Source organism: Triticum aestivum, chromosome 7D (assembly GCF_018294505.1).
Source record: "Triticum aestivum cultivar Chinese Spring chromosome 7D, IWGSC CS RefSeq v2.1, whole genome shotgun sequence".
NCBI classification, from domain to species: domain Eukaryota; kingdom Viridiplantae; phylum Streptophyta; class Magnoliopsida; order Poales; family Poaceae; genus Triticum; species Triticum aestivum.
In genome coordinates, this window is record NC_057814.1 from 613,046,948 (window position 1) to 613,053,814 (window position 6,867).

Below are 6,867 nucleotides of genomic sequence, written 5' to 3' on the forward strand. Positions count from 1 at the left end.
ACAACAACAGGGGTGAGCACCGGGCCTTTCTCTCCCCCACCCGCCCACTCTCCTCTCTTCCCTGATCCCTTCCCAACCCTAGCCGTCACTACCCAGCCGCCGCCACGCTATTCCGCGGGAGCCGCCGCCACGGTCCTGTCGCCCGCTCCCGGTACTACTACCCTCCCCCTTCTCTCTCCCTCTCTCTCACGCCGGTTCTTTGATCAAGGAGACTGCTGCTCGTTCCGGACTTGATTTCTGTTCACTAAACAAGTTTGATTAAGAGTTCACTATTCTGGCATGCAGGTTAATCTCGATTTCAGTTCAGAGCAAGATATGATAAGGATGCTACAAAGGATACGGGAGAGATAGGAGAAGAGGAAGAAGAAGTCGTGCCACCTCCTTCCCCGTCTGCTGTGTTCATTGCGTGATGACCGGCTGGGCTCCGCTTTTGCACCCCAATCTTCCAATGTCTATCCCCTTGTAATTTTCTTGCAGGTACTCTCTCTCCCCCCTAATTAGCTTGCTCTCCTCTCTCATGCATTCCTTTCTTTGATTTAAATCTAGAATTTCTCATCTTTGTATGTGCATATTTTTTTGTACATAAATACATGATAATCAGAAGTTAATTGGTCGCACTGTCTACACTGCAGGTGTTGCTCTTCCAAAGATGACCTCAGAATCATCATGTCATCCCGGCCTCACGACGAGGCAAATGGGAATGGGAAAACTTGGTATGGATTCTCACTATTTTTACTCCCTGAACCCAAAAAGAAAGTTGGTGGCGAAAACCAAGAATACAGACATTTGAAGAGTCTTACAAAGTAATTTTGCTATCTCTGAATTGTTAGGTAACTGCATGCTCTAGATGGAACTCCAGGAAGGGTAACAAGACACTACTACAAGCAAACATGAAGCTACACAAGATCCCCAATGTCTGACATTGCTTGCTCTTCTTGAATCTTGAATTGCACTGTAGTACTCCCTCCGTTCCAAAATGGATGCCTCAACTTTGTACTAAGAGTCATCTATTTTGGAACGGAGGGGGTACTTGTGAAGTGCAGTTAGTTACTGAACTGTCTCATATAAGAGAAGTAATTCTTGCTGAATTGCGCCGCAGGGGCCCAAGGAATTCAAAATCATCGCGGTGCCCTTGACAAAATCCACGTTCGGGACGATCAGGAGGAGGCGCGGGCTGCCTGAAGAGTGGTTGCAGTACCTTGCCCTAACCAGTAGCCATCATCCAGGCAGGTTGTAGGGGAAGGTTAATAGCTCAGTTCATTTTGACTATTTTTCATTTAGTTGATAATTGGTTAATTGAGTGAATGCGATGCTATTCTGGTTTATTGTTATCTTATCAATGGATTCATTGGTGCTAAGAACATATACTCTCTTTGTATGTCTGATGTAACCGTTTCCTAAAATTAATTAGTCATATTTACACTTTTGATTGTGTCGAATTATGCCAGATGTGACCTTTTACTTTACTGTAATATTTAGTCGGTATAAAATGCAGATGTCCAGAAATATCAAGCATTGTGAGATGCACATTTTGGCCCGAAACTATTATTGCCAAAACTTCTGTACATATATAATGACCCCTTCGACTTTTTTTTTTCTGCTTCTAGGTGATGTTGCTGGTAAACTTATGAACAGAGTTAAGGATATGAGATATCCAGGAGAAAAGAGAACTAAAAGATGGCTTTATTTAATTCGATTTGTCTACACAAAGGTAAGTAAAAACGCCATGCTTTGTTAGAGAGAAGATCAGGCATGTTATCAGTTGCGTCATCGCCATCCATGCCCTACAATATCACGTGGAGATTAGCTGATCGATCATGTTTTCTAGCACAAAAGTTGATTTATCTTGCTGCTGGCCGGTCTTACACTTTTTTGGGGATATAATGAGACGACCAAGATCAAAAATTATCATGGTGTTCCTAATTTATCCCACTGTTATTTATTTGTGGCTCCTAATTTTTGTGTTTCTGAAGAAAGAAGTGCATTCTTGCTTCATGTACAAATTGTTTCGTGCAGATCATGTGTGCTCAATGTACGAAAAGAAAACTGGGATGAAATTGATAGGCGAGTTCTTACCAGAATACACATATTTTGATCCTTTTCTCACATTTGATGTGAGGTTCAGACTAAGGTAGAAAATACAATAGAATCCCGACAACAGCCATGATTGGCGTCTTCGATATCTATCTCCACTATAAAAATTGTTTGTGCTCTGCCTGTTTCCACCTCTTGCTTTGATATATAACCGTGCCTAGAACATAAACCATTTTGTTTCCATATTTAATTTCACTTTAGGGTGGTGGAAATTCATATTCTAAATGCAGTCAAATGCTTCAGAATAGAATATGATGCTTCATTTTTCATCTTCCTGGAGGTTCATATTTCTTTGTATTAACTAATGCAGCATGTGATATTATTTTAGTTAGCATGGTGGCCAAAACTTCTGTATATATAACGACCCCTTTGACCTTTTTTCTGCTTCTAGGTGATGTTGCTGCTTCCTTGCGTACCACTCTCAGCCGATGGCCAGTTTGTCGGTACCGTGCTTTGACTCCCTATTCCTCATCGCTCAGGAGAGGCTTAGCCACGACTTTGCAATGGAGGGAGGCACATCCATCGGCAAAGATTGTGGACAGTGCCCTCAACGCGTTCTGCTGGTGGCCTGAGTACCATCTGTCGGTGAGGAGAAACACAGGCCTACCCCTTCTCGACAGGTAACAACTCGTTCGTGTCTCTCTCGTCTCCCTCACTCTCCTTTCTTTCCTCACCATCCCACCCCAAATCGAGAGGCAAACTGTCGCAACCTCTTTCAAGTTATTATCTATATACCACCAGTACCACATTTGGTCAGTCAAAATTTATACTTGGCAGGGCGTATTTGATGGTCCGTCCGCCTCAACGGCGTTCAACAGGGGTGCAGAGAGATCCTGACCAGCTCAACGGGCAGCCTGGCTCACTTCTGCAACGTAAGGTTTCCAGGCAAACCCCTAATCTCCACTACCGGTAATTTGTTCTCTACTGTCACCATCCATCTCTCACTGTTTTGTATGGTTCACGTAAAAGAGGTATTTCTGCATTGTTTATTTGTATTAGATGATTATCAGTACATCAGGAAGTAGCTTCCCCATCCTTTATATGAACTCTGGGAGGATTTTTATTCAGATGTGATTTGCTTGATCCTGTGTAGACATTGCCCATTTTCTCTCAATATAGCCCATTGTTTCTAATTGGTATTCATTAAAATACTCTTGAGTTTGGTGTTTACAGTTGTTGACTGTTTCATGTGATCCCTAAATTTATTGTTTTGAATTTTACTAATTTCTTTCCATGACTTATATGCGATAAAATGCTCCAGATTATATAGAAATCTTCCCGTTTTACACAAGCTTAACTGTTTCCTGTGAGGCAGATACTAAGAGTGATGCATATAGCATCGCTTGGGGAATTGTGATTTAGTCATTGGCTATGGTCATTGGTATGATAGAAACATTACATAGTGCATTGCTGATAAAACTACTGTTCTCTCAAACTGGTAATATTGATATGTTTTCTTGAATGATGTAAAGTTAATGGATAGCCATGCCGACATCAGCTTGGTTTATAGTAGGTTCATATGCATGTATATATTTATGTATTTCCTTTTTGTTGAAATTTTAGTGATGCTTACCGCAGTATTATATAACTGAATGTTACTTTCTGACTTTATTTATTCAGGGTGAATGTTTCTTTTGTCCCGTTTGCTCATCATCAAACAAACCCTAGCCCGCCTTGACTGATTTCCGTCTATGCTCGGTGAGTCCTTTTCCGCGCTTCGCCGTGCTCTCTTCTTCCGTATCTCTAGGATTAGAACAAATGATGGGAAAGAACCCATAGATCCAGTTTATTGTCCATTCATCCGTGGTGGTACTCCACCCTACTCCTCTCCCCACCGGTCTCTCTTTCTGTCTTTCAGTCCCTGCTATTCATCATATTGCTGATTCAGTTCATGTGGGAAGAAATATATGTGCCTATATTGTTTTCGCTGCTAATTTGTATGCACATCGTTATGGTTGTTGTGATAATCAACATATATTATGAAACTGGCTGTAAATACAATTTGTCTCACCACGACATGCTTTGATTGAGTCCATATTCCATTGTAAACACACCATTCTCAACATGAAGGTTTTCCATTAGATGTAGTAGAATTCCCTGATTTGTTGCTACCTTCGAAAGGATATAGTGATCTCTATCACATGTGGCTTGATGCCGCACATCTATGAATATTATGATGATAGTCCGTATGCCTATAAAACAATATGATGTTCTATTATTTTTATCGAAGGTGTTTCCTGTAAGTCTATGCTAATTACAACATCTCTCTCTGTTGATTTTGATGTACCTACAATAATAGCCACATTATGAAAGGAGCAAGGATCACCACATTAAGAAGGTTATACATGCATACTAAAAAGCATCGCTGTCCCTAATTTGTATAGAAGATGTTGTATTCAACACACTGATTGTCTAAATTATTCAGGTAAATGTCGCCATAGACGCCATCAAGCCAGAGTGTCGTGTCCTGAGCCATGTCTTTGCAGGAGGACCATAAAAAGAGGTAACGCAACCGCCTTGCAATGTCATTCGACAATTTGTTTTTGAGTGTTAAACCAGACCGTTATTGTTGACACACAGGACCGTGTATACACTATGGTGCATCAGCCTTCGAATCAGGTGCTTCTATGCAAAAAAAACAAACACCCAATATCTGTGTGTGAAAATGATTGATTAAGGTGATTTGTTGGTAGGACCAATCCAACTATCAAGTGTTATGTGTGTGAGATGAATAAGACCTTCACGTCTCCTGGACAGCAGATGGTAAGGACCCTGCCTATGCATCTTACTTATCATGGTCAACTTCTATCATAACCATTATGTCTTTCATGTCTGTAGTATATCTCGGTTCCATTCACATGGAGGTACCTTGAGAGATATCTCAATCAACCGATAGACAACATGCAAACTAAACTCACGTGTGGGTGTGCCAAGGAGCGAGTCCATCTTATTAGAGGAGTTGATGGAAGGGCTACCATAACAACTAATTAGCCAGATTTTGTGGACAGATCAAATATTGGAGGATGTCAGCTTTTTGTCTTTGCATTCAAGGATAAGAGAGGCGAGTTGTCGCTCCCGCTTTAATGAGGTCAGCTAAAAAGTCGTAGTCATATCATCAACAGAACCAAGGGAAGCCATATAGGTAGTGTTGCTTTTGCTATCTGATAGGCCAACTATTGTACCTACCTAATGAGGATCAAACGACTTTATTTCCTTTTGGAACCTCTTCTTTGTAATGAATCAAATGCCTGGAATGATCTGCTGTGATAATTTAGTACGTGCTTTGTTTAAGCGTTAGAAATATGGGTTGAGCCAGGCACCACGCACCAAGGCGTGTTTCCTACCCCTAATCTCCACTACCGGTACTCACTGTTTCGTATGGTTCACGTAAGAGGTATTTCTGCGTTGTTTATTTGTATTAGATGATTATCAGTACATCAGGAAGTAGCTTCCCCATCCTTTATATGAACTCTGGGAGGATTTTTATTCAGATGTGATTTGCTTGACCTGTGTAGACATTCCCCATTTTCTCTCAATATAGCCGATCGTTTCTAATTGGTATTCATTACAGTACTCTTTAGTTTGGTCTTGGTGCAGTGACACAACCAAACTATTTTTGCTGGTGTTATAGTCATGATATTTGTGCATTACCAGCTTTTAACTTTTGTGGTTTGTTAACATGACTATTCAACATATTCACTTGCACATGTACTATAACATGAGTAAATCATTCCTTGCGTGTTGTTTGTATAATCATGACTTTGGGCAGTCTGGGTGGTAGCAATTTTGACTATATCTGGGCCAGGAATAATTTATGTGCTGATTCAGTATAGAACTTATCTCTAAATAATTTGGACTTAAGCTTGGTTGGATTAAAATAGATGACTAAAGCCTCTATTATTTTTCTTCTTCAATTGTTGGCTTTTGTGTTCTTCGCCTTTCAACTCAAAATTTTATATTATTCCTGAAAAATAGATAACTTGCTATTATATTCATATGTTAATTAGGACGACATGTGCTCTATGATAGGTTAGGCAAGTATCCATATTTTCCGGTTATGCAGCAAGTATGTAGAGCTGCCTTTCTTTTATACAGATAACCTTGTGGCATGTGGTATGTTGGGTTGTAGCTGGATATGCTTAAAGAATTATTATTTTCTCTTTCCTTTCATTATTTTCATGTTCGTTCATAAGAAGGATTAAATTTTACAAGGTTATATGTCTGTGCATTTGGTGTTCTATATTTATGCTTCCTATATTCACTGCCCTATTTATGATTAAAACAGGGGGAACAAAGCAAACGTAAAAGAATAATAGAGATGCTACATACAACCTGAATATATGTATTTACTGGTGGTGTCTATAAGGACAACATATCCGGTCTTTACCTGAATCTACGAACTATTATATCGATCATGTTGAGTTATGTCTGCATAGCCTGTCTTCGAATGCTTATATAAGCTCAATGTATCATTTCTGCTTATTTTTTGATAAATTTTCATGTGACCACCAATGTTATAAAACATAATTCTCTTTCTGAGGATGCATATTTTTGAACTGTTCATCATCTTTGTTAATATATTCTATCCAATATGTTATCTACGTCTAAAACCCAATTTAAATTTCATATTTTATTCATAGATAATGATTTACTGTATACCCGGCAGCGGTGCTGCCGGGTGCGGCAAGCCGCACTTCCTACCTAGTATTCAATAAAGTGATAGTAGATTTTGACTGTACATGGATAGTTGGAGTATCCTTTATACTTTGACTA

The 6,867-nt window shown here is 39.8% G+C and overlaps 1 long non-coding RNA gene across 1 annotated transcript; it reads left to right on the plus strand.

The window, feature by feature from the left end:
- The first annotated feature begins 284 nt into the window (after positions 1 to 284).
- Positions 285 to 912, plus strand: LOC123168952 (uncharacterized). Its single transcript, XR_006484572.1, has 3 exons — positions 285 to 477; positions 633 to 713; positions 831 to 912. It is a non-coding gene; the product is annotated as an uncharacterized lncRNA (long non-coding RNA).
- Positions 913 to 6,867: the final 5,955 nt, after the last annotated feature.